The following is a 10,726-nucleotide window of genomic DNA, read 5'->3' as shown; positions in this document are numbered from 1 at the left end:
AATGCAGTGTCTAATTTCTGTTGGGTACTGCTAATGCCGATCATCTGCCACGCAATCCAACTTCTAGCACAATAACTTATGAAATCCAGCAAGCAGCCATTTTTAGTTTTGATGCACAAAGCTTGTCAACACGCAGGCCATTATTTCCTATTACGTCTCATTACGTTGTGAAATTATAAACAGGTCTTTGTAATAAATGATCCCATATTTCTTTATTCCCGAATTGTTCTTTGCTTTCTGTTACAAGAGGGATAATATAGAGTCACTAGTGAGATCCGTGCATCCTTATTTTACCATCCACACACTGAGCACTGGCCTCCTGGTGCCTTGCAGGGATGCTTTGTGCGCACTTTGAACTTGATTTATTAGAAGTCATTAATCACTGGCTGATGTCTCAGAGCAAGTGAAATGTAATGGAGACTTCTGTCTTTTTCAAAGCCTTTAAAGTATGATGTACAAAATGTAGATGCCCTCCCTGAGAGTAATCAGACATGCAGCATTGGAGGAGACTGATACAGTATGCATATTAGCAATGCCAAGCACAAATGAAACCCAGCTGGCACAAAATACAACTGAATTTGTTTATTAAGCCAGTCTTGTTATTGGCTAAATTCAGCAATGTATTTAGAGTGTTGGGATTGTGCTTGTGATTGCTACACCATATCATGACCATCCTCTGTGAGAATATGCTATAATAGCACATATAGAGAAGTATCTTAGGGTGCATTTGCATTGTAATAGTTTAATTTTCTCATGGTCCCATTAAAAATGTCAAGAATAACACCTTTAACAGTATGCACCCCTATACAGAGCCAGTGCAGAATTAATTGTTAAGATACTGGGGGGTCATGCCCCAACTTATTGCCAACTTATTTCTACAGCAAAATAAAATCATAATTGAGAATTATAGCTAACACAGCAAATTGTTGCAGAAACACCCTGTTTGTAGCTCCTATCCAGTCCAGTTACCTGTGGTCAAGGCATTGAGGTCGGGGAAGAACCACAGAAATAAGTTGCTTTTTGTTTTAAAGCTCTCGGGCTTGAACTATAAATTGTTATTGGGTTGCTAGTGGTTCATTTACTCAACAACCAGGAAAGCGTAAGAAAATCGATACGGAAGCAATACAAAAAATAAGTATATTAATATAGGGGAATCTGTTTTTAGTTGCCGAAGTCAGTGAATCCGCCTTTCAGTTCCGGTCTGGAAAGTAGACAGATTTGTAAAACCAATGAAAATAAAACCAAAGATGATGCAAAATAAATGATAAAGGCCAAATGTAAAGGTGCTTAGAATACATACTCAATTACAAACTCAAAGTTAATATAAAAGTGAAATTCCCCTTCACTTTTACGTTAAAAATTCATTTCGATTAAAAAAAATCATTTTTAAAAATTTCAATACCTTTTTGTTTATACATGTCCTAACTTCCAGTTTGCCGCAGGTCTTGTCACCCATAGTGACCATTCAGATGTTTGTTTTCATACAGCAGATCAACAAATATTGTCTATTGATTGGTTGCTATAGGTTACTAGAACTGATGGGAACTTGGAAACTGACAGTTTTTCATATGGTAGAATGAGCATGTTGCTTGGTCCCCTCCCAGGCTTGAGAAAGGGCAAGAGTAAGCCCAAAAACATTGCCTGGTTGTTTGACCTAATAAATTCAAGTATTCACTTTTTGCAACAAAGAGGTGCTGCAGCAGTATTTTTTTTTTCGCACCCAGAAAAAGCAGGTCTGCAGTTGTAACAATAATGTGAAAAAAAAACATATTGTGCAACAATTTTTCAAAATTTTGATAATAAACATTAGACCTCCACTTTAATTATTGTGGAGAGTGCTTGAGGTGGTAATAAAGGTGGTAAATAAATGAGATATACATAGCTGTATCGGCTCTTTCTGTGCTTTCATACATTTCCATTGTTCTTTGGAGGTCAGTTTTCCAAAAAGTGGTACTGTATTCGTAGAAAATTCTCCTCTGACCGTGTTACATGATCTGGAACCATTTCTACCTCATTCTACAAAGTATTTTACATGAAGTATTTATTTCATGTCTTTTTAATGTTGGGATGCTCTTGAGCTGTAATGGTCTACCTCAAAATTACTGTATTTAAAAAAAGAAAGTATTGCGCAGTATTAAAGAGATTATGTGAACTTCATGCCTGGTGACTTTTTTTTCCATTAATTATTTTCTTCTATTCATTCCATCCTCTTTATTCATATATAAATAAAAAGATGTGTGAGAATAGGGTCAATATGGAGACGACAGAACGTTTCAGAGACACTTGGGGGCAGATTTATCAAGGGTCCAATTGGAAATTTAAAATTTTGACTTTTATTTTAGTGGGAATAGTCTAAATTCTGTTTGAATTTTTTAAAAAAACTGATTTTGAAATTTATCATGTACTGTCCCTTTAAGAATTTGAACTCGACTATTTGCCATCTAAAACCTGCTGAATTGGTGTTTTATGGGGAACCTCCTACAATCAATTTGTAGACTTTTGGTGGACTTTAAAAAAGAAAAAAAAATTTTGAATCAAATTCAATTCGAATTTGCGGTTCAATCCTATTCACTCGTTTTTAAAAAATTTGTTGTTTTTTTTAAATTTCGAGAAAATTTGGAAATCAGTGATTTTGGAGCACAATATGGATAATACATGGCCCTTAGCATAAGGACTGAGAGAGAGAGTGCAAGAGCAGGTCTATAGAGAGGAGCAGAGGAATGCAGAATTCTTATTATACTTTTCTTTACCACTTAACTGAAAACCAAGACAAAGCCTTTAGCAATCGTGGGGAGGACAGTCGTTTTATGGGGATGATATTATACCAGTAGTTGCATTAAGCATGGAATGTAGATTTTCTACACCCATTTAATTGGATTTCTTCTGGAAACTAGATGAATAGTATTCAAGGCCTTTTTTATAGGGTAGGGCTAGAGAACGTACCAAGTGGTTCAACTTTGAGTTAACTTTTAATATGTGATAGAATTGATAATTCTAAGCAACTTTTCAATTGGTCTTCAATATTTATAGTTTCTTGATTATTTTCGTTCTTCTGAGTCTTTCCAGTTTTCAAATGTGGGTCACTGACCCCAACTAAAGAAACAAATATTCTGTAAGGCAACACTTTTCTGGTTATTGGTACTTTTTATTATTCATCTTTCTATTCAGCCCCTCTCCTATTCATATTCCAGTCTCTCCTTCATATCAGCCTAGCAACCAGATTGCTGAAATTGCAAACTGGACAGCTGCTAAATAACTCAAAAAACACAAATTATAAAAGTAAAACAAAAAAAAAACGATTGCAAATTGTCTCAGAATGTCATTCTCTTCATCGTGCTAAATATGAACTCAAAGGGGTGGTTCACCTTCAAGTTGACTTTCATATAATTTTGATATCATCATGACATGCCACTTATTTTCCATAAATACATTTTAATTCAAAGTACTTAAAGGGATCCTGTCATCGGAAAACATGATTTTTTCAAAACACATCAGTTAATAGTGCGCAAATTCACTAAGATGCGGATTTTACTGAACGCTATCTCTTGCGCCAGACTTGCCTTCGCCACCTTTTCAAAATCCCAAAAAACGATGGCGTCTTTTCCTTTTTTCAGGGTGATAGGCTGCAAAAGAGAGTAAAATTTCCCTACATTTCCTAACATATGGCACACAAACTATACAGTAGGCCCATGTGTAGGGCAATATAACAACTCTATTTTCTTTTATTAAGGTTTCCTGGGCTTGTGTAGTGTAATGTATTTGCTGCAACATATACGTCCATTCAACTATAACTTCCCGCCGTATGCAAATTAGCCAACGCTAACGCAACTTCGTTTCGCTTGGCGCAGTAACACTAGCGCAACTTTGCCAGCATTCGGCGCCCTGGACGCAACTTTAGATTTTACTAAATTAGCGTTGTCCTGGTGATTCTACGCCTGGCGAAGTGTTGCGCTTTGGATCTTTATACCTTAAGGGGCCGATTCACTAAGGATCTAATATTGTGGGTTAATTAACCCTCGATATTCAACTAGGAATTAAAATCCTTCGACTTCGAATATCAAAGTCGAAGGATTTAGCGCAGATAGTTCGATCGAACGATTGAAGGATAATTCCTTTGATCAAAAAAAGTTAGCCAAGTCTATGGGGACCTTCCCCATAGGCTAACATTGACTTCGGTAGCTTTTAGATGGCAAACTAGGGGGTCGAAGTTTTTTTTAAAGAGACAGTACTTCGACTGGTCGAATAGTCGAACGATTTTTAGTTCGAATCCTTCGATTCAAAGTCGTAGTCGAAGGTCGAAGTAGCCCATTCGATGGTCGAAGTAGCCCAAAAAAAACTTCGAAATTCTAAGTTTTTTACCTTCGAATCCTTCACTCGAAGTTAGTGAATCGGCCCCCAAGTGTACTAGCAAATCCTTTTAACATTAAATAAACCCAATAGGCTGGTTTTGCTTCCAATAAGGATTAATTATATGTTAGTTTGGATCAAGTACAAGGTACTGTTTTGTTATTACAGAGAAAAAGAAAATAATTTTTAAAAAATTTAATCATTTGAATAAAATAGAGTCTATGGGAGATGGCCATCCTGTAATTCAGAGCTTTCTGGATGATGGCCTTCCAGATAATGGATCCCATAAATTATCTCACTAAGCCAATAAATGTGCTCAGATGACAATACAGGTATGGAACCTATTATCCAGAATGCTCTGGACCTGGGGCTTTCCTGATAATGGATCTTTCTGTAATTTCTTCGTCTTACCTTAAGTCTACTAGAAAATCATGTAAACATTAAATGAACCCAATAGGCTGGTTTTGCTTCCAATAAGGATTACTTATTTATTTTTTGTTTTATTAATACAGAGAAAAAGGAAATCATTTTTAAAGATAAGGATGAATTTATTATAATGGAGTCTCTGAGACGACCTTTCTGTAATTCTAAGCTTTCTGGATAATGGGTTTCCAGATAAAGGATCCCATACCTGTACTTTTCCTGCTGCAATGAAGGAATTTTAGCAAGGGGAAAAACTGGTAGAATACTCAGGAAGGATCAATTGAGCTGATGTTTCTTTCTTTGTTGATCATTTCCCCTAGTGTTACGAAGGTGAAAGGAATTAGCTTTCTGAACAATTACATGACTATGGCATTCATTCTCATTCAATATCTTATTTGTAACCGGGAAGGCATAAGGGCACTGCCGCAGGAATCTGGATGCATGGAATCTGGCTGGCAGGGGTTAAAGGATAACAGCTTTTTCAACACAAAAGATTGAATGGCAACAATTGAAATGGTTTCAGGGCAATAACAAATAGCAAAACATCTGTGTTCAAGCGCCACAGTGGAATATAAGCCATTTCCTTATATGTTTTAATACGTAGCCTCGGGACTACCTCTTATCTATTAGCCCTGGTGTTCTATGACCAAGCCAAATGCGCAGACTATAACAAGCACAATGTTTTGGCTTTGACCAGGAGAAAAGAGCTGCTATTAAAAGATAAGAGCTCTCCTCAGGACTTGGATAGCACATAATAATATGAACCAACCTATGTTGGCTTTCCTTTATGCTGTGCCCAGGTAAGTATGGGAGGGCATTTATATTTTCACAGGGAATGTTATCAATAATCCTGAAGATGATTACAAAATAAAAGACATTTATAAACTTTATTATAAAATACACATTTGTCTTTAGTAAAATACATGGTTAGTGCAAATGGACGGACCTTTCCAGTAATAACATATTAAACAACTGGGTAAGAATTGAATCACTATCAAAGCTAGTTATCCTACTTATTTTACACTTATGTTTCCTGGCACAGTAATTCCAGAGAAAATTTTACTGAGACATATGGACCTGTGCATGGGACCCGAAAGCCTGAAATTGGAACAGTGGGAAAGACTTGGAAGAATAAGCAAAAACTTAAAATACAGATAAATCAAATGAATCACTGTTATACTTACACTGCTGATCGGTATCTCTTGCTCTTCAGTTTCAGTATTTATGGCCCAGTGGAGCAGTGATCAGCACTTCCGCTTTTCAGAGCTGGGACTTTTGGGGTTAATTCTGACCCTGAGACTATTTATATGGAGTTTGTACTTTTTCTCCAAAGTTTCGGCAGGTTTCTGCCAAGCCTACTTTTTCTTCTCAGAGTGCAAATACAAATTATGTTCAACTAATCTCCCTGAACTGCCTTCCCGTCGGCTAGAATGGCACTCGGAATGCTTAATTTTCTGAAGTCATCCGAAGTTGCCTCACGAGGAAACTTTGGACAACTTGGAAAGCCGAAGCGATCCGAGTGCCAATTTACATTTTAGCTGGTGGGAAGGCAGTTCGGGGAGATCAGTCGCCCACAGAAAAAGCCATTTGTCTCTGGGCGACTAATCTCCCAAAATAGAAGTGTGTGTCTCTGCCCTAAGAGGGTCAGTCCCACAGTTTGGGATCCATCACTCTTAACACATTAGTTTTAGGCTCTGTTTAGTACTGAACATGTAGAGGCTACTACATATGACTTATGGCTACTGTATATGACTTGACTACAGATAAAATCACTTGAAGAGTATGGATCTGAAAGGCTGTTGCTTTTAACATACGCATGTGATTAGCAAAAACTGAAGGTGCTGCTTTATGCTATTACAATCCCAGAAACTTTTGGCACATTTTTTCAGGGGTAAATGAATGCAAACATTCTTGGGAATAAACGCCGTATAAAACACACTTTTTACATCACTCAATAGTTGTAAAATTCACATATATGATTTGAAAAAGACATAGATGGTGGATATTCTTACTACATGGAGAAAAAAACCCAGATGCATTGTAAATACTGTATCACCAAAATCTTATATTGAGGTTGAGACTGACCCAGGGAGGGGGGAGAGGGACACTTTAAACTAAAGGGCGAAGTGAGTAATGCTGGGGATGATGTTACTGCTTTCAGGCACTTCTCCGATTTACTAACGGGCGCAGGCGTAACTTCGCTAGCCAAAGAGACAGATGCTAGTGGTCATTCGCACTCTAACATCAGGCGAATTTTCGCTCTGGCAAATGGCCGTTACTCCGCAAATTCACTACGATGCGGATTTTACTGAACGTTACCTTTTTGCCTAGACTTGCCTTCGCCAGCTAAGACCAGAAGAAGTGCATTGGAGTGCATAGATCTTCCTCATTCTTCTGTTACTTACATCATATTTTTAGTGGAAAAAGTTTCTAAGTCCCAAAAAATGCTGGTGTCTTTTTCCTTTTTTCAGAGTGATAGCCTGCAAAAGTCCTTACATTTTTTTTTGGGTAAGTGGGTTCCCTCATACAATTTCTAACATATGGAACATAAACTATACAGTGGGCTTATGTGTAGGGCATTATAACAACTCTTTGCTTCCCTGGACTTGTGTAATGTAATGTATTTGCTGCAACATATATGTCCATTCAACTTTATAATTTACCGCCGTATGCAAATCAGCCTGAGCGAAGACCTCTAACAAAGTTGAGCTAGGCATAATTGAACGCTAGCGCATCTTCGATTTGATTGCCGAAGTAACGCTACCGAAAATTCGCCAGCGTTTGGCGCACTGGACGCAACTTTGCATTTTAGTAAATTAGTGTTGTCTGAGCGAATTCGATTGTAGAAGTGTATCGATGGGTGCTAAACCATCGCTGGTGATTTTTGTAGGATAGTAAATTTACCCCTAAGGCTTACTGTATTCCAATGTAAAATAGAATATCACCCCAAGGATTATTCAGTTATACTTTATATATTTAAGTATAATGAGGGTGTTACTGGTAAAAAGTGTTGCAAACAAACACACACACACAAAGGGAATTTATCAGTATTTATAATCTCCAGTGTCAAGTTATACCAGTATTTTATTCTCTGCAAATGCATAATTTTTAAACTCAGGGGTTTTTAAGCATAAGTTTATGGTCTTAAAATTTTCATTTTTCAATTGCCATTTTCAAGTCAATGTAAACTCTATTAGGTGGTCCTAACTATTTGCTTCTGCCCATATTTGTCATAGGTTGACACCTTGCTTCCTGGTTGCATAATGTATGATCATATACTTGTGACCTACTTTAAAAAAAAAACACTCTTTTGGGATTGTGGATGAATTAATCACCTCTTGTATGTGTATATTAAAAAAATAAACATTAGCTCCTTCTCCATGGTCCTCCTGACCATAAATAGGTATTGCTAAAGATAAATGTCATAACTGCATAAATATACGTGCACAGGGTGACTTCTCAGTTTGTACTGTCTCATGTATCTAATTTAGGTTCTCAAAAAATCCAAGAAAATATGGGAACATGCAAAATTTAAGACTTTGATGATTAAAAGTATTATCTATAAACTAAGCATCTATTGACATAGCCTCTGATGGTAGTTCCAGATCAATAAAAAAATATCCAGTACCTGTATCACAATTGAACTTTATATTTCATTTATTACTGATGATGTGTTTTCTCGCACCTTAAGGAGGTCCAAAGAGAATTTGATATGTCTTAATATTATTTTCAGCTTAAATAACTAGTTATTCCAGGTTTTGCCAGCCACAGACCCACCATTGGAATCTAGTGGAGTACTAAACACCCCATGGCATATTAGTGTTCAACATAATCTGATCGATTTAAAATCACCATATTAACCACAAGGTAACCATGTAGTTTCCAGTTTTTTTTTATCCGTGTATATCTAATGGTTTTCTTTTCATAACTAGCTATCATTTGGGATACTTGGTTGAATACTTACTTGACATTCCAGGACACATGTTCATTCAGCTTTGATTGATGTTCGGATAAAAGTTTGTAGAGATTGTCTTCTGAGATATTGCAAATCTGGGTGTGTTCCTCTCCCTGTGGCTGTAAAACATGGATGACATTATTATGATCTGGATAGGACCAAGGAATTTGAGCTTAATTAAGATGTGGCTTTACCACAAGATGTAAATGCTTTGCAGAGGCAATAGTACTTGATGTTCTGCTTATCATCACTTGTCTTAGCCATACTGTATGCAGACCTACCTCAGCTGCCTCCATCAAAAATAAGCAGGGAATCGTTCCTACAAAAAAGAAGCAAGTAACCGACTTCATGGATATCCTACACAGACCTTCAAGTGAGGAAGATGCCAAAATGTAGGAAGTAAAAATAGACAGCAACATTCTAATCTGCTCCACCAGAAAAGTAGAAATTATAGTAGCTGTGAAATTTTAACAGGAGTGGTATCCATAGATTGGACATGTGCTGAGGTGTGATTCATACTTGGTCACCTAGATTGCCCTCTACAGGACACCATAGGGTGACATTGATCGACATTGGACACTACGGGGCAGATTCACTAAGGGTCGAATTTCGAAGTTAAAAATACTTCGAAATTCGACCCTCGAATTGAAATCCTTCGACTTCGAATATCGAAGTCGAAGGATTTAGCGCTAATCCTTCGATCGCACGATCGAAGGATTTTTCGTTCGATCGAACGATTAAATCGTTCGAATCGAACGATTCGAACGATTTTAATTCAACGATCGAAGGAAAATCCTTAGATCAAAAAAAGATTAGCAAACCTATGGGGACCTTCCCCATAGGCTAACATTGACTTCGGTAGGTTTTACCTGCCGAAGTAGGGGGTCGAAGTTTTTTTTAAAGGGGAAGTACTTCGACTATCGAATGGTCGAATAGTCGAACGATTTTTCGTTCGATTCGTTCGATTTCGTTCGAATTCGAACGAATTTAACCAATTCGATGGTCGAAGTACCAAAAAAATACTTCGAAATTCGAAGTATTTTTCATTCGAATCCTTCACTCGAGCTTAGTGAATCAGCCCCTACGAGTGTGGATCACAATTTGTGCAAATGATGTCTCAGAAGAAGTGCCGAGTGCAGAGTTCATAATGTGTCTGTTTTACGTCTCAGGCACATCAGATTCTCAGAACTGCTATAGGGCAGATTTACTAAGCTCGAGTGAGGGTTCAAATTTAAAAAAGTTTGAATTTCGAAGTAAATTTTTGGGTACTTCAACCATCGAATAGGCTATATTCGACTTTGATTCGAAGTAAAAATCGTTCGACTATTTGACCATTCGATAATCAAAGTACTGTCTCTTTAAAAAGACCATACTTTTGCCAAAATTAAGCTACCAAAGTGCAATGTTAGCCTATGGGGACCTTCCAGAGCACTTTTTTAAGGTTTTTTTGGTCGAATAAAAATCCTTCCGCTAAAAATCGTTCAATCGTTTGATTCGAACTATTTAATCATTCGATCAAACGATTTTTATTCGACCGCAGGATTGCCAAATTTGTTGAAAAAATGTCGAATTCGATATTCAAATTCTAAGTTTTTTAATTCGATGGTCGAATTTCGACGTTTTTTGTACTTCGAAATTCGACCCTTGATAAATCTGCCCCTTCTAAATGATCACTATGCTGTCAAACTATATTTTCTTCCATAGATATATACCATATATGCTTTACATCTTTTAAGTGCTCAAGACACTTATGAAACACTGGTAATATGGTATAATATGTATAATCCCTCCCATTTCCTACTCTTTATACTCTGATATGTTGGCCATTTGTGTATGAACTGTATGTAGGCTAAATAAATCACATTATTGCACCAAGCAAGCTCTTCGAGTGCTGTTCAAGAAGTGCCTTCCAGATACCAAAGTATATTATACAGTAGTTGAGCTTCAGTATCTGCTATAGTGTATTAACACCGGGGAAGAACAAGGCAATTCAACTAAAAT

Source organism: Xenopus laevis, chromosome 2S, assembly GCF_017654675.1.
Source record: "Xenopus laevis strain J_2021 chromosome 2S, Xenopus_laevis_v10.1, whole genome shotgun sequence".
Taxonomy (NCBI): domain Eukaryota; kingdom Metazoa; phylum Chordata; class Amphibia; order Anura; family Pipidae; genus Xenopus; species Xenopus laevis.
This window is presented reverse-complemented; position numbering follows the sequence as displayed.